Genomic DNA, 18,552 nt, shown 5'->3' with positions numbered 1-18,552 from the left:
TAACCCTTGAGAATACACTATTTTGCCTCTGTTTGCTCTCTGTTGCAGCAAAAGGGGAAGTTCTGGACAGGGGTGGCTGACCGGCCACCAAATGGTAGCCAACCGGCCATCAATGAAGAAATTGCTCAGTGTGATGGAAAGGGGGAGCAGAGGTGTTCTGGAAGTTGGTAGCTTCTTTGGTGTTCAAGTGTGCAAACAGAGTCTTACAACAGTGAGGCAGTGGCATTTTCAGGTGGAAACCAACCGAGCATGCATATGTACCTCACCCCCCGAGGCCATTTAGTTGCTTTGCTTAGCTGATTAGGGGTAGCTAATTCATGCAAGTGTTGTAACTATTTAATTAGCTTAGCTTAGATAGTTAATTATTTAATTGCTTTAGTTAGCTTAGAATAGTTAGTTAATTCATTTCAAGTGTTGTAATAGTTAGCTTAATTAGCGTAGCTAGTTAGCGCTTATTCATTCGGACCCTCCTTCACGAGGGTGTAATGTTGTAATAAGTGTGCGTGTGTGTATGTATATTTTCCAACCCCACGTCTTTCTCCCTTTTATTTAATCACTTTCGATGGTTAGATTAGGGACTTTTTCAATTAGCATATCGCATGCTTGCATCCATTCATTTGTCTTACATATACCGAGGCTTAGCGCATCATTCAAACTGCATTGTCATTTCAATATCTTATTTGAATACGTGTTTAATCACATGTTGTTCAAACCGATTCATATGCCATATTAGTAGTTGAGCCTATTAATTGCATATTGCATGCGTTGCATTAGGCATCCTGTATAGTTAGGATCATGCATCTTTCTAACTAGTTTTTGTTTTAGCTTAGAGTACTAGGTGAGTTTTTATGCTTTAGCATACTTACATGAGTGTAAGTGATTTCCATATCTAGCGTGCTTGCCATGAGGCTATATGCTTAAATGCTAAATTGCATGAATGCCTGTGGATGAAGACTTGTTGTTTGAATTGGAACGATTCAACAAATGTGTGTTTTAAGCCCACTTGAGGTGGCAATTTCAAACCATTTTCGCAAAAACAAACATAAGTTGAATTGTTCCAAATTGAGCAAATTAGTCTATACTTGCTTGTGCGCATCACATAGTAAAACTAGTTTAATAACCGGAATAAGAACACATAATGTTTATAAAAAATCATATCATGATTAGTAGAGGCCAATCTTTGATCGGACAAGCGGGGGTGTTCAATTCATGACCTTCCCCCCTCATACCCAAGTTCCCGAGCCGAGGCAACTTTGGTGATGATGGACACGTGGCCTTTGACACGAGTCAGGGTTTCCTAAATTTTTTCAAAAATAAAATATTTAGGTGGCGACTCTGTATTTAGAAAAGCAGTCCAATTTTGGCATTATTTGATTTAAAATTGATTTTCTAAAAAGATTTGCCGGATTGGACTCTTTGGTGTTTATCAATTTCATATTGCACTTGTGAGACTAGATTTAGAACCACGGGAGTTCCAACTGTAAGGCCTTTCTTTTCAAGCCTTTCCAAAAGGCGGGGCGCGAGAAAAAAACGAGTCCACAGTTGGAAAATGTATGTGGACTAGGCAAACTGAACTATTTATGAATCATGCATATCATGGATTTTGAAAGGGATTTTGGAACTGGAACTGTGTATTTTGTAAAAGGCTATTTTGGAAATTCTCATGTTAAGAACATTCGTTTCATTTTGAAAATTATACTTTGGATCTTGTGTATTGTGTTATTGTAAAATGGTAATTAAAATGGTAAAGCAGTAAAGGGGGTGTTAAAGCAAAATTAAGTTGGCATGTGTGTCCTTGGTGTAAGACCTAACCCGAGCAGCAGGTGTCGAGCCTTCTGATTACTATCGATAAAAATGACATAGTGACTTGTATAGTTATTATTTTGAACACTAACCCTAGAAATTTACCTATTTTATTTATTATCTCTTTGGTTTTGAAAAGGAATGTTTTGAAAACGGTTTTAGCAATGTAATTGCGGTTGTTTAGAGATGTGTTCACATTGATTTGGCAATGTATTTGCTCATTGGTATTGAGATACCAGGATTTGTTTTTGGAAATGGATTTTTCTTTTGTTTCAAAAAGATGTTGTAAACTTGGGAAATATTTGAATAAACGTAAGGTTTTGGTAACTGGAAAGAATAGATTTTGTTGAGAAAGCAAGCGGATTTAGAAAATGCATTTGGGTATATTGCATGTATGTATTGCATCATGATCATTTACATTAGCGAAGCATATTTAGCTTTTTGAAATATTCTCTACCGAGACATGAAGTTGTGTTGGAATTGTGTAGTGTGGTTCTTTTTGTAAACCATGGGCCATTCATGTTATTTATTGGCCGTATGCCATTCCTGTAAGGGTTACACCCTTGTATTTGATGTAAGCCTTTGGGCATTTCAATTTAATTTATAAAACCTTTGCATGTTTTAGTTTAGAACATCCATTCGATTTAGATTGTTATATTTGGGAATGTATGAAATTGAACAAACACATGTATTGTGTGACTGTTTTATATCAATCTGCATGAGAGTTGTTATATATTGTTTATCATTGGGTGGTTAATTCACGTGGGTTGGACCATGTAAATCCAGGACATGACAACTTGGTATCAAAGCTAACCACGTTTGAAAGGCTTGGGCTCGCGGGAAGTGGTTGGCCATAATGGGTTTACAATGCTCAGTAAGGACATTTGTATGCTTAGTATGCTAAATGATAACATGTTTATGTGGCTAAGTAGGTATGGAATTGGATCCTTAGGATATGATTTGTGTCTGTTAAACACTTAGAGGTCTTATTAAAAGGACACTTGATCAATGTTTGTTCTAATAGGAATTCTTGGGGTTTTGTAGAACAAATTTTATCTGAAGAATGTAATTCGTGTGTGACTATGTGACTAAGTGCTTATGTGGAATGTATTGTGTGTTTAATGCTAAAATGTATGAGATTTTGTAGGGGTGCATTTAGATATATACTAAATTTGTTGTGCTTGTTTTGGTTAGGATGTCTAGGCGAGGAAGTGACGACTTTCCTCCTTCCACACAAGAAGAATTGAGGAGGCAATTTCTAAAGTTGCACCAAGGTACTACACCATTGGCACAATTTGAGGTGTGGTTTACCAATCTGTAAAAGTTCGCTCCGGATTTGGTGGAAACCAAGGAGCTTCGTTGTGCAGAGTTTGAGAATAAGTTATGTGATGATGTTCGGGGAAGGATTATTGGGCCTTGGCATAGGAATTATCGTGCGCTTGTGGAAGCGGCGGCTTACATAGAGGCCAGAGTATTAGTCATGGGACAGAGTGGGGATGAGGCCACTTCAGCAACTCCTACAGCTTGGGGTCGTGGTAGACCTAGTAAGAGCCAAAAGAGAAGGGCAAGGTTATTGCCTCAACCAATAGTTGCACCAACTAGATCATCTAGCCAATCGGGGACTTGAGGTAAGTGAGTGCTCATAGGAGGAGTAGTTATTGGGATCCTACCAGTTCAGGCTTCAAACTAGTCACATCTTCAAGGGCCACCTATTTGTTATGCATGTAACCAACCGGGTCATATTAGGCATTTTGTACGCAATCGGGAACTTATTTGGGTAATTTGCAATCTAGTCAGGTTCAGCCTTATTTGTCCGACCAGGGGCGATACTAATACCAGAACCAAGTAGGCCAGACTTCGAGGGCTATAGGAGGGTCGAACTTTTACCCTCAGAGTGGAGAGATGCGTGTTTGTTTCAAGTGTAGCCAGCTAGGTCACGTCTGTAGCTCTTGTCCTCGGCGTCATAGTTTTGGGAGTGTTCCAGGGGTTGAGAATAACCCGTCTCAACACTCTGGTTAGGAATGTGATAGTGGTATTGGTGGAGAGATAGCTGTTTTGGGTAATTAGTTTTGGTTATCTTGTTTGTGACTAGAGGATAAACGGTGGTAATTATTATGTTGTCGTTTTGTTTTGTAACCAATACGATGTGGACCATTGAAATATTAGGACTTTGTTTATATATGTGTGTATGATTGGTGTAGACACCCCATTTTGACCGGCCCTAAGACTTGGGCTCTTTCTTTTGATTACCCGATGATGACAATTAGAATGTGTTTCTCACAAAATTCTCAATAAGAAAGATGAAATTTAAGTTTTAATCCCAACCTTCACCCATTTTTTGTCCAAACTATTCTAGACCTTAAAACCCTCTTTTCAAAATATGTTTTTTTTAAATGTTTCTACAATGTCCTGAGACTCCCATTTCGATTAAAATATTGCACTTTTCAGTAAACCGAGTAAGGACAAAGTGGAAATAAATGGAAGGGAGGTGAACTTTTTTGAAAAATATTTAAAAACATCTTCTTTATAGGTTTGGAGTTGAAGGAAATAGGAGGGGATGAAAGAAAACTGGTTTAGGAAAAGAATGAGTATCAAATCATTAAGAATGAAATGAGCAGCTTTCACTAAATTAGGCATTTCTCTTTGTACACTTGGACTTTAAATGTGAGACCACCACCATTGGAAAGTAGACTTCTGGGGCTTCAATTTAGACCCAAGAACCACCTTAGACCAAGTCCAAATAAGGGAGATATGCCCATTTGAAGTTGGACTTAAGAGCAGATTTTGTTGACCCAGCCCAAGATAGCCTTCACTAAATTAAATATATCTATTTGTACACTTGGAATTTAAATTTGAGGCCACCACCATTGGAAAGTAGACTTTGGGGGCTTCAATTTGGACCCAAGAACCGCCTAAAACCAAGTCCATATGGGGGAGATATGCCCATTTGAAGTTGGGCTTAAAAGCAGATTTTGTTGACTCGGCCCAAAACAACAATAGCCCATTTTTTCTTGGTTTTGGTTCGGTTGGGACAACCCATTTACCTATTTTCTGAGCCATTCAAGTGCATCCACTCATCCTCCATTATACCTAATCATCCCCCATTGTCAAAAAGAGGTTTTGTTTGTATTCATAAAAGGAGTATCCCATGCAACCACCTTGAAAATTTGCCCTCCTATCACATTCTTGTCTCCCACCTTGTCTCCCACCTTCTTTTTGACCTTTGCTCTCCCTCATTGCCTATATAGAATGATTGTATTGTAAAAGAGAAGGAGGACCACGAAATTGAAGAGAAAGGAGTGAGAAAAGAGTGAAAAAAGAGAGAAAAATTGAGTTTTTGAGCCAAAAATATTCCTATCTTCCATATACACCCCATACCTTCCATAGCTACTGAAATTCCTCATTTCCATACACCAAAACCACTCCAAAAATTCTGATATAGCCAAAGATCAATTGCCTTGATCATAAGGAAGAGTGTTTAGTGATTGAAAGTGAGAAAAACTAGAGAGTTAGCCACTTTCCATACCACAAACTCCATAAACTCCATAATTTCGAATTGAAGATTTGAGAACACACTTCTTACACTTGAGGGTTATCAAGAGGAAGTTTGGAAATCAAGAAGTTCAATCTTTCTTTGGAAGGTGAATTTTTAGTCTTTCATTTTCTTATATTTTATATCTCATATTTATTTTCTTGCTTCTTATTTCATAGTGTTTTGTTATAATCTAAGTGGTTTGTTTATCTCATATTTATTTTCTTACTTTATATTTCATAGTGTGTTGTTATAATCCTAGTGGTTTGTTTAGCTCATAATTATTTATTTATTTATTTCTATTCGCATGATTTAATTTCATATTAGTTTTGTTGTAATCTTACATGTTCTATCTCATATTTATTTATTTTTTTGTATTAGTCTCATATTAGTTTTGTTGTAATCTTGCATGTTCTATCTTATATTTATTTTATTACTTTAGGTTTATGTTGTGAGTTTGCACTTTTTATTTTATTTTATATATGTTTTCTTGTTTTTTTTTTTAATCTAACCGGTAGTGGTTAGTTGAGCCACCTACATATTTTTTGTTTGTTCCTTTTCTTAGTTTCGTAACAAGACAGGTTTTGCTTGGCCTAGTTGGCCGGTCGGTTAGCTTCTTCCGAACAAGATAGCGTAATCTCCCAATATTGACCAATTTCCGCCGGCAGTTCCAAAGAACATGAAGCTTTTATTTTATTTATTTTTTATTTTGAGTGTATTGTGAGTTTTTATTTTGTTGTAATATTCTCCTCATCCCTCTCTAATTTGGTTTGTAATTATTTTTTAAAATGTTGTAATAATTCCCCGCCCCGCTTCTTTTTATCCCGTTCTTTAACTTGCTTTCTTTATTTGTACATAAACATCATATTTATTTTTCATCATAGTTATGCTTTGCATCCATGTTTCATGCTTCTTGATTCGGCTCAGTTTACATTTGTGGATTTAATCAATTCCTATGTGATTATGTGCACTACTTCATGTTCTTGAGATGATTCACATATCATATTTTAGAAGCCAAATCTTTAGTTGCATCTCATGAGTGAATTGCATTAGGATTTTGTATATAAGATCATGCATATTTTACTAACTTTGTTTTGTAGCTTGTTCGTGGGACGTCAAACATGTAAGTTTTTATGCTTTAGCATCCCGTTTGTGTGTGTTTTTCTTACTATGTCTAGCATTCTACCATGAGGCTATTTGCTTAAGTGATAAACTGTTTGAATGCCTGTGGATGAAGGCTTGTTGCTTAAATTAGAATGATTCAAAGATTGCACGTTTTAAGCCCACTTTGTAGTGGCAAATTCACAAACTTTAAGCCGACTTTGTCAAGTGGAAAATTCATACTCCTTTTCGAAAAACAAACATGAAGTTGAATTATTCCAATTTGAGCAAACTAGTCTATACTTGTATGCTTCACATAGTAAATTTTAGGATTTACTAAATAATAGAACATGAACATATAAAGAAAATAAAATTCATATCATGGTTTAGTAGAGGCCAATCTTTTGATCGGGTGAGCGGGGGTGCTCATTATTGACCTTCCTCTCTCATACCTGAGGTTCCGAGCCAAGCATCCTTGGTTACAACGAACAGTGGCCTTGGCACGAGTCATGGGTTTCCTAATTTCCCAAAATATTAGGTGGCGACTCTGAGATCTGATGACGCAGTCCATTTTTGACAAAATTGCAATAAAATGGATTTTCAATAAAAGTTTCCAAATCTGGACTCTGATCTATGTTTCACATTGCACTCGTGAGACCAGATCAAAGAGATCTCGAGGGTCCGAACTGTTTAATGCGCGCAGGTACCCTCCGGGCATGTTACAATTGGTTGTTATTTTATGAGTTATTGTGGAATTTGGAAATCTTCATATTGACATGTATGAACTATTGCATTTTGACTTCAGAATGTGATGGCTGGAGAGCCTTGTTTTGACTAGGAATTGTCTGTTATGCTAAATAAATTGTGTTTAATGAAATTGATTTAGGATGGGTGCACAGTAGAGTTGGTTGTGGACGGTGAGTGTTTTGAGAATCATTGTGACTCATTGGGATATTGTAAGAGTAGAGTTATACCAGTCAGTATGCTCAGCTTGGTTGATGTTGGTTATTGGTTTATGTTAAAGGCATAATGATTCTGATTTAGACCCGACCCGTTTGATGTTTTGGATTTAGGTTTCCTTGTCTTTAATGGTTGTTCGTATTCTTGTTTATCTTATTCCTCATTTGAGTTGGGTTATTTGAGTATTGTGGTTGCGTTTGGAATAGGTTGGGGGTTTATTTTTCAATAAAATTTCTACCCCAATATTGGCCAGTTCGCTCGAGCGGTCTTTGAAAACTTCCAGTACTTTTGCAGGTCTACAGAGATACTGAGAGGGTAGTGTTCTTCGCTCGAGCGAGTTTTCTTACGCTTGAGCAGTCTTGGCTCGAACGATATTTGTTACGCTTGAGTGGTTAGTCATTTTGCAAAATTTCTGGGAGCATGGTGTGCGGGTTGCTTGAGCAGTCTGCACGTATATAGAACCCATTATAGGGGTGTTTGGCGTTGGATTATTGTTGTTTTGGTACTAAGTGAAAAGACTAGTTGGGCACATTAAGCGGGAGTCTTATAAGGGTAAAGTGTTGTTGTTCATACCAAGAAGTGGGTTAGATGAATCGATGTCCTTAGAGCATCTTTAAGAATGCTTATCAGGTCCTTGGGAGTTGATAGTATTGGTATGTGAATTAGTTAAGAGTGGCTAGCGTGAGGGTGACTTGAGTTTCTTTTATGGGGCAATTATCTTTAGTCTACTAAGGGTGGTTAGTTTTGTTTATGGTAGTTGCTTTTAATTATAGATTCACTTTTGTTTTGAATTGGTGGTATGTAGAGGTGTGTGGTTAGGGAGTGCATAGAAGGAGATTGATCATGGGGACTATTCTAGGAGGTTGCCTTGGTGTGGTAATATTATACTTAATATATTTTTGTGTGGATTAATTTGTGCTAAAATTGAATTACTTTCGTGGTAGGTAGAGATTGTTTATGAACCTCATGTAGGATCCCTAGTGTTGGGGTGATTTTCTGTTGCAGTTTTGGTTTGAGAGTGGAACTTCGAGTTGTAACGACCCCAATATGCGTATAAGGAATTATCTTTATTTACCTATAGGTTAATGTACTTTAATTTAATTATATCTGTTCGAATTGAAGAATTATCTATTGAGTTATGACTTTAAAACTGGAATTGACGACCTTTATGGGTTCAGAAATCGAAACTGAGTACATAGATATGTTAATGGGAATTTTGGAGCTATTTAGGGAAATTAATTAGAAATTTATTTCGTTAGATTCGTTAAGGTTTGTTCGGGTGGTTAACTTTGCACTGCAAATTGAAGGCCTTAGAGGCTTCAGAAACCAGAACAGAGTACATAGTTATGATCAGTATAATTTTTAGAGTCATCTGAGGAGTTTAATTGAAATTTGATTTCGTATGATTCGTAAGGGTGCGTTTGGCTCTCCCAAATTGTGATAGGCTTTTATATAGTTAAATGTATAGATATATATGAGATATATGAGTTGAACTCAACATTTGAGCCAAAAATATCTAAGGAAGAGGGAGAGAACCGTGAAAGAGAGAGAGAGAAGGAGAGACAAAGATTCTCTAAGAGAAGCTCACCATTCATGGGGGTTTGAAGATAATTGAAGAGAATTGAAGAGAGGGGAAGAAGATCAACCATGAAGCTTGGGAAAATTGAAGAGATTAAGGGAAAAAACAAGGAATTGAGTTAAGGTATGTGACTTTAACTATTATCTTTGTAGATAATTCATCTACTACATGAAATCAAGGATTGACTTGGAAAATTAACATGTAAATGAACAAGTGTGTTGGGTTATAAATGAAATGGGTTAAACTCAAAGAATTGAACCTTGATTTCCTTAAATTTGCTTGAATTGGGTTCAATCTTAAGAATGATTCATGGAATAACAAGATTTGGTGTGAGAACCAACCATGTGTAAGATATATTTACATGATTTTGGGCATATATTGTGGGAGTTTGATTATATAGAAAAGATGAGAGTTGAATTTCTAACTTGAGGCAAAGATTGGTTTGTTTGAGATGAAATTACACTTGAATGATGTTAGTTTATCATGTTGTAGAGTAATTTTACATGTTTTTGGGTGATTAAAGTTGAAACCTATCTTAGAAAATGGAAAAACAAGTGTTAAAGCCAACCAAGATTTTCAAACAGCAAATTTTGCCCAGAGCCGCACATGCGGTGGGGCTTCCCGCATGTGCAGCAGCCCATTTCCGGCACCAAATCTGATTCTGCTAAAAAAGCATGTTGTCCCGCACATGCGGCCCAATTCCCGCACGTGCGGCCCTGTTTCCCGCAGGTGTGGGACAGCTCTGTTTTAGCCAACTTCAAATAAGCATATCTCTTGCATCCAGACCCCATTTTAAGTGATTCTTGAGCCTAAATTCAAGCCCCGGAAGTCTAGTTTCCAATGGTGGTAGTCTTACTCCCAAATTCTAAGTACACAAATAGATATGCCCAAATTAGCGACGATTGATCACTTTCTGTCTACCGATTTTATACCATTTCTTTTTCTAAACCATTTTCCTTTCGATTCCTCCTATTTTCCAAGACATGGATTATGACCTATTGAGGACTAATGAGTTTAGAACCACCAAGGCTAATTGATTAAAGAACAAGAAAGAGATTGGTTATATTCTCATATTATGCTATGTGCATTGTGTTTGTAGGTCAACGAGGACATCGTCCCATTGCTACCAGAAGCCCAGCACTGTGAGTAATAATATAGTAAAGATATGTTTTTCATTATCTATTTTGATTAATGTGTGACAGGATTCTCTAAATATCATATTTTGATAATGTGTGACATGATTCTCTCAATGTCGTATTTTGTTAAAATACACAAGTTTCCAAGAAAAGAAAAATGAGCCATGAATAAGAACTATGCATTGTTTATCATATCATATGGTGGGCCCAAGGCCGTTCTATTTATCTGTTTCGCTTATGCTATGGCATGGTATGAATTGTTCGGCCTTTAAGACCTAATCATTTTGGTATGGAACAAAGTGCTGTACGGAACTAAGTGATATAGTGTGAGTTACCTCTAGAGTCCGTACGAGACACATCTTGCGTCCATACATGCATGAATTGGGCCCAAGGAGAGGTGGAGACGTGTCGATGTTCCATCTACTCCATGATCAGATACAATGATACGATATGATACGTTTGGCCCGAAGGTCGTTTTGATATATGATTGGGCCCGAGGTTGTTTTGTTATATTCATGGACCCGAGGTCATTCAGAACATATGATATGAATACAAAGGTTTTGACATCGCTATATGACTCATGTTATGATGCGTTACTTTATCTGTATGAATGGATGTCCTATTTTAAAATGTGCTTCTAATCTTTTGTATGAGTGGACGTGCCACGTACCACATAAAATGTTTTGTAATAGTTCCATTATATATTCCACTTGAAAGGGGTATGGTTTATGATATGATAAATGGCTGATTTGAAAAGATTTATGATACGTTTCTAAATTGTGAAGTATGTTATCCTAATGTTAAGGACATCATTCATTAACCTCTTTACTTTAGTATTACTCACTGGACGTTAGCTCACCCCTTTTATTTTATATATGTAGGTGAGCCATTAGGGATCAACACTAGAATTGTATCGAGGTCCATCTCTCTTTCAAACCAACCGGGTTACGCCTCCGCATTGAGGCCTAAATTTTTGTATTGGGAATTATGTAATTTATTGAGTCTTATGTAAGTGTGTGTGTGAGATTGGTATAATTCAATGATTATTGTAAACATGGAAACGTATTTAATTGATTAAGTTAATCTAAATCTTCATGTATGCACAAGCTCAATGGGCATTTTATCTATGTTGGTATTTGCTTCCGCTTAAGGCCCCGTAATTGAATAAATATTATTATGAAATTTTGTTTTGAGGCCTAATCACAGGCTGGTCATGGACTAAACATTTAGGGGCAGGTTTGGGTCGTGACACGAGTGGTATGGTAAGGTTGTGTGGAGTAGGTAGTGAGCTGTGTAAGTTTGTTATTGACTTTATCAATCTTTAGGTGTGGGGGAGGTATTTAAGAATCACTGGTTGATGTATGACTTGACGCGATGGGGTGAGTGTGTATTTTGATCTTTAGGAATTCAACTCAAACTCAAGTGTGGTGCGAAGAAGTGTTACCATGTAGGCATAGGTGCAGGGGATGGGCAAGGATTTGCAGTAGTATCGGCTAACTTGGAAAATCTGGTGTGATTCAATGAGAATGTAAGATTGTGTAAGGAACTCTATCTAAGAGTTGGTTTGGTTAGGCAATAAGTTGGTGTAGTGTTGAGATAGGTGGAGTTAAGGGGTATGTCAATGTTTGGAGGCTGGTGTGGGATAGTAGTATTGGATAGTTGGGTGGTTCGTATTTGGGTTAGTTGACATATAGTCACCACGGGAATAGGATGGAATTGAAGGTTGTGTAATTGAACGGTGTCAAGGTGTGGCATGTAAGTCCTGTATGGACAGTTGGGAAGTTGTGTTGAGTTTGTGGTAAACGGTTTGGGGTTACGGTTGGGAAGTTTGGTCTTATAAGCGCTTTTACGTTATTATATGATTGGTGGGTGTGAAATTTCTTTCTCTTATGTTATTGCATTGCTAATATTTTGAAAAATCTAGAGATTCTCATCATGGAAATATTGTTTTAATATTGTGGCATCACCATGGGTGTGATGGGTTTTGTTGGGTGGCTGTGTTGTGGTTCACCAAAGAACGCTAAGGAATGATATTGCGAAAAAAAAAAAAAAAAAAATCCTTTGGTGTTGTGGCCTTGGGCACTTTTCTTGAACTAAAACAGTTTTGGGTTGGAATTTTTTGGTTTAATAAAAAGCTAAATCCAACAAATCAAAAACAAAATGAAAATGGTTTTGTGTTATAAATAACACCTATGGTTTTCGGAAAAACAATTTGGAAATCTCTGAGTTCTGTTATGGATGGTTGAAAATGTATATGGATTGTGGCAGTGCGGGTTTGAACACTTTTTAGGAAAGCAAAGTGTTTTGAAACAAATGGGAAAATAAAGAATTTTCTTTAACTTAAATGGGGTATCTTGTATCTTGTATTGGGAAATCGTGTTTTGATCTAGCCTCAATTGATAATTACATGTTGCGTATTTATTTTGCAAGGATTTTGAATTTTTGGGCATTGATGTGCCATAACGTTGCTGGTTGGTTGTGTTTTATTTATGTCTTAGGTTACGAGAAAGTTGACTGAGAGCTTTGTATGTGAGGAGTTTTCTTATTCTCTACACCCAAGCATTTGAGCACTCAGTGGTGGTTTGAGTGTTGTAGGTGATTGGAACGTGGCTGGCATTGTTGAGTTCGAGAGTTGTTGTTGCTATGGTGGAGATTTCTTGTCTTGTAGACCACAACGAGTTATGTGGGTTGATATGATTTTGAATTCAAAGTGACCGCGTGTGATGTGTGTTAGAATTTCCTTGCTTGAGATTTTACTTGTACATTGTCACGTGTTATTGTATCACACATGTTATTTCTTTCCTTCCTTTGCGTGGTTATGGCTCGAGTTCCTTTTATTTTATCGCGTTAGTATTAAGAAGGAGGTGGTCATAGTTGGGCGGGTTGTGGTGCGTTGGTTTTGGTGTTGATTTTGTGTTGTGTGAGAGGGTGTTATGATATTGGGGGTGTTTGGGAACCCAAGTTCAAACACTAAAGAAGCCAAATAGCCTTAAATAGTATCCTAAAGCAATTATTTATATTATTAAAAACAAAAAAAAAAAACAACTGGTAGTGGGGCAGCCTACACTGCCACGTTGACAATGTAGGCACAGTGTTGTGACAGCCTAGTCCCACAGGCTGAAATGACAATTTTGCCCCCTTTAGACCAATTTTGGAAAAAGTGAGGTTAAGGACAAATTTGTCGTTTCAGCATCAAACATCATTTCAAACACATTTTTCAATACAGCAACTCAAATAAAAATCCATCATATCTTCCCAAACACAAACTAAAATAACCTACTAAAATAGCCAAAAAAAGCTAAAAATAGCCACTTCCCAAACACCCACATTATTTCATTTCAAGGACGAAATGTCCTAAATGGGGGAGATTGTAGTGGCCTGGGTTGAGAAAGCCCTCTACCAATTTAGTTTCTGGTTGGGACACGTTGATGTCCAGCGTTTTCAGTCTTGTTTGGTGGTTGTGGACCTTGGGAGTGGTCGGGGTTAGTTGTTGGGCAATAGCCCAGTGTTTCTGGGTAAGGCAGGTCGCACTCGCAACCATGCCGCTCACGCCTGTGACCATGCTACCTAGGCAAGTTGATCCTGCTGTCTTTTAGTTCGCGCTCAAAAATATCTGTTTTTTATCTCTTTTTCCCCTCACTCTTTTCTAGTCCACCATTTTTTTCCTTTTTCAAGCTTCCAAGCTTGGTTTCATCTACCTCTAGTCACTTTCTACCCCTAGTCCCTGATATCAAAACGTAGAGCTCGGTGAGGGCTTCCATTTAATCTGCGCAAATTGTATTTTCGTCACCGACAATTTTTTCAGCTTGTTTCCTTCTTGCTTCAAGAGGTAGGGTTTATTTCTTAAACTCGACGTGAGTTTGGTAGTGTATTTTAATATGTAGATTTCATTATTTTGGGGTTGATTTTGGAAATTTGTTTTATGAATTGAGGGTTTGTTCCAAATGGGGTTGTTGAGCTATAGTTTGTCTACAAAAAAAATCTATTTTCCATTTACAAAGATGCATATGTGTTTTTAGAAGTAAAAAGCCTTGATTTGAGAAAAACTTAAAAGATAATCTTTTGGAAATTATTGGATTTTCGAAAAAATGACTTGATTGGAAAAAGGTGTTATGAGATTTGGAAAATACCGAGAGTTGGATACTCTTTTGGAAATTCTTTGGAATCATGACTTTAATATTTTTGGATTTGTATATTCAGATTGTTGTCTTTTTATTTATTGTATTAGAGATAACTATTTTGGTTGTCGGTGGAGGATAGCATTGTCGTGTTTTAAAACTATATGTAGACAAGGCAAACTAAATTGTTTATGAATCGTGCATATCATGGATTTTGAAAGGGATTTTGGAACTGGAACTATGTATTTTGTAAAAGGCTATTTTGGAAATTCTCGTGTCATGTATTAAGAACATTTGTTTCATTTTGAAAATTATGCTTTGGATCTTGTGTATTGTGTTATCGAAAAATGGTAATTAAAATGGAAAAGCTGTAAGGGGATGTTAAAGCAGAATTAAGTTGGCCTGTGTGTCCTTAATGTAAGACTTAAACCCGCACGATAGGTGTCGAGCCTTCCGATTAATACCGGTAAAAATGACATAGTAACTTGTATAGTTATTATTATAAACACTAGCCCTGGAGATTTACCCATTTTATTTATTATCGCTTTGATTTTAAAAAGAAATGTTTTGGAAATGGTTTTAGCAATGTAATTGTGGTTGTTTAGAGATGTGTTCTCATTTGATTTGGTAATGTATTTGCTCATTGGTATTGAGATACCAGGATTTGTTTTTGGAAATTTCTCTTTTGTTTCAAAAAAATGTTGCAAACTCGAGAAACATTTTGAATAAATGTAAGGTTTTGGTAACTGGAAAGAAAGGATTTTGTTGAGAAAGAAAGTGGATTTGGAAAACGCATTTGGGCTTATTGTATGTATGTATTGCATCATGATCATTTATACTAGTGGAGCATATTTAGCTTTTGAAATATTCTCTACTGGGCTTTTTGCTCATCCTATGTAGTTGAAAATGTTTTTCAAGTATACATGTGTGGATGTGGAGTGAGACATGAAGTTGTGTTGGAACTATGTAGGGTGGTTCTTTTATTTGTAGGCCATGGGCCATTCATGTTATTTATTAGCCGTGTGTCATTTTTGTAAGGGTTACACCCTTGTATTTAATGTAAGCCTTTGGGCATTTCAATTTAATAAATAACACCTTTGCATGTTTTAGTTCAGAACATCCATTCGACTTAAATTGTTAGATCTAGGAATGTATGAGAGTTGTTTACGTGGGCTGGACCGTGTAAATCCGGGGCGATTTACCCTTCCATTTGTCATCAAGTTTGTACAATGTTTTGCTTAGGGCCTTTACTTTTTGACTCCAACTTTCATTCCATGCTTGCGTCTCTCTTCCTCTCTCTAAGTCCTCTTGTCTCTCTCTCTCTCTCTCTCTCTCTCTCTCTACGATACATTTAGATGACGATCTAAATAACGGTGAGATCAAAGCCTCACGATGATGATGTCAAGACCTTACCGGATATGCATGTGTAACCTGTACAACAATCTCCAAGCCTACTAGAAATGGGTCCAACCAGATCGATGGTGTCAAATACTTGTTCGGTGATCTCTACTTCGAAACCTTGGTCCTCCATTGAAGGTTGTTTTAGATTTCAACCCATTTTGTGTCAAGTAATTCTCTTCATTGTTACATGCAATGTTGTTTTAGTTAGCTAGAAGTCATATACATGCATTACTATATAAGAATGTTTCATATGAGAATATGATTGTGTGTTTATATACTAATCATCTCCAATCCTTCATCTTTTTCTTTCATCAATGTTCATCAAATCAAGGGAGAGTCAATTTTTTTTTTATCAAATTGAGAACTCATCAAATCATTTATCAAATTTGATGAAGATTTAAAAAGATAAGCATTGGAGATGAATTTATTTATTTATTTATTTATTTTTTATAAATAAAATTTAGGGAAATTGGGGATAAGAGAGGAAATTTTAAAAAGATTTTGATGAAAAGATTGGAGTAGTTCATATCAAATCAATTTTTTTGCTCAAATTTGGAATCAGATTAGATGAGAATTTTGGTGAAGCGTTGGAGATGGGCTAACAGGTTTAGACAGGACACGCGTTAGTACTAGCTTATATTTAAGCAATTATATTTCTAAAAACTATAAGTGAAATGAAAATTTTGAAAATATTTGGTTTTTGCCCCATCTTGTTCATCTTACAAAACAAAGGAATTTACCAAAAATAATAGGAAAAAGATTTAGGTTTTTCTGTATTATGTTGCTATATTTCTTTTGTTTACATTGACCAAAAGAACTTAAAGACTTGACAATTTTAATGGGTGAGGATTTTTTTCGTATGGATTACCTATGTGAACCATTTTCCCCTCCTCACAGTTGTAGCCATTGTTATTAAAATTGGGATCTTACAATAAATCGTTGGAGGTGTTTACAGGATCGGATCGTAGAACCGGATCAAGGATTGTAAGATTCTACCGAAAAAGATAAATTATGTAGTAATTTAATTTAAATGAATATTGCTTAAAAAGAATATACAAAATAAGCCTATATTTTATTAAAAAGAAGTGAAGATATTGTGAAAAATATAATATTTTATGTAAAATGTAAATATAATTTTGTACAATAGAAAACTCATGGCAAAAGTTTTAAATTTCATCAAAAAAGACAGTGAAGAAGAAGAAGAATTCTATAACATAATACTTTGTAATCTACAATAATGTATAAAAAAATGAAGAAAAACATATTTAACAAAGTTAAATATAAAAATAGATTCAAAACTCAAAAATGCGGTTTAACCGAATGATAAGATTGCTCATTAGCATCTTTAGTAAGTTCGAGACACGAAAATTGTCTCTCCGAAAATTGGAATAAAGTTACAATCATCTTACCCTCCTCATACTTTGTTTTTTCGACTACTTAGTTTTCTTAAATAAATTACTGAAATATTTAAATATTTGTTTTCTAGTTTGTTTTTCTTAATTTATTTGATTCAATTCTACTTCTTTTTTTCTTTTTTTATATATATATATATTCATTTAGACCACATAAATTGGTATTTAGACAACAAATATTAAAAAAAATTCATAAGACCTATTAGACAATAAGTCCACTTATTATGACCTATACATAAGTATCTCATAAAATAAGCCATATAATACAAAACAGGCTTACAAATTAGATCGGATAGGATCGAATTCGGATCGGGATTCCACGACCCTATAGGATCCAATTATCAGTATCAAATGATCCTACCCGTAAGAGATTTTTTCAACGATCCAGATCGATTGTGTCTAAATAGTAAGATTCAGATCAAGATTCTGATAACTATGGTTGTAGCTCATTGTTCAACTTCACTTATTATGACCTATACATAAGTATCCCATAAAATAAGCTATATAATACAAAACAGGCTTACAAATTAGATCGGATAGGATCGAATTCGGATCGGGATTCCACGATCCTATAGGATCCAATTATCAGTATCAAATGATCCTACCCGTAAAAGATTTTTTCCACGATCCAGATCGATTGTGTCTAAATAGTAAGATTCAGATCAAGATTTTGATAAGTATGGTTGTAGCTCATTGTTCAACTTTACCAAATGATGTATTGCTGCATTCATTATTCAGAACCTGATGTATTGCTTATATTTTCGTTTGCTTTTCATTGGAGTAGTCAATGCTTCTTCTGTTTCCTTATGCTTCTTCCGTTTCCAAACGAATAAAAATAAAAAAAAATAAAAAAAATTAAATAATTAGAATTATTTTTAATTTTATGTTATTAATTTTTCTTTTAATTTAACTATTATTTCTAAAATGAAAATGAATGTTTATTGCATGGGGTTTTTATTTTTAGATTTATACTAATATTTTTTTTTTTTTAAAGATTTGAGATCCCTACTAATATTAATTTAGAAGAATAAGAACAAACAATTTTCTAGGAGTAGTTGAAGTTTTCCAACAAACATGATTAATCATTTTGGACAAAAATATTCCACTACAGTTAGTTTTCTTTTACATCGTTTAAATTATTTCATAACTTTAAAATTTCATGACTTTTGATTTACATTTTCATTTTTCGTAAAATGTATATTTTTAGAATTTTATTGACAAGATCTTTCAAACAAGATTTATGAATAATATGAAATTCTGAAGAAAAAAATTCATCAAATTTTACTGTGTTTGTTGTTATGTCACAACAAATGTTTCTAATTTTGAACAAAGTGAAAACACACAAAAAATTATGGGTTTCAACATAGAGAATAACATATTATTAAACTTATAGATTATAACATCTATTAAACTTATACATCATAACATATAGCAAAAACATCTTATGAAGTTTCTAAAATGAATTAAACCTCGCTTGAGGTATAATTTTCAATTGCACTAACCTCTCCTA

General features: G+C 35.3%; 1 long non-coding RNA gene across 1 annotated transcript; it reads left to right on the top strand.

Annotated features, from left to right (window-relative positions):
• The first annotated feature begins 5,002 nt into the window (after positions 1–5,002).
• LOC145812701 (uncharacterized) lies at positions 5,003–11,255 on the top strand. The gene is made up of 3 exons (XR_014356164.1): positions 5,003–5,444; positions 10,075–10,117; positions 10,993–11,255. It is a non-coding gene; the product is annotated as an uncharacterized LOC145812701 (long non-coding RNA).
• The last annotated feature ends 7,297 nt before the right edge of the window (positions 11,256–18,552 follow it).

Source organism: Camellia sinensis, chromosome 15 (assembly GCF_055761805.1).
Source record: "Camellia sinensis isolate YWXY chromosome 15, ASM5576180v1, whole genome shotgun sequence".
Taxonomy (NCBI): domain Eukaryota; kingdom Viridiplantae; phylum Streptophyta; class Magnoliopsida; order Ericales; family Theaceae; genus Camellia; species Camellia sinensis.
This window is presented reverse-complemented; position numbering and strand designations above follow the sequence as displayed.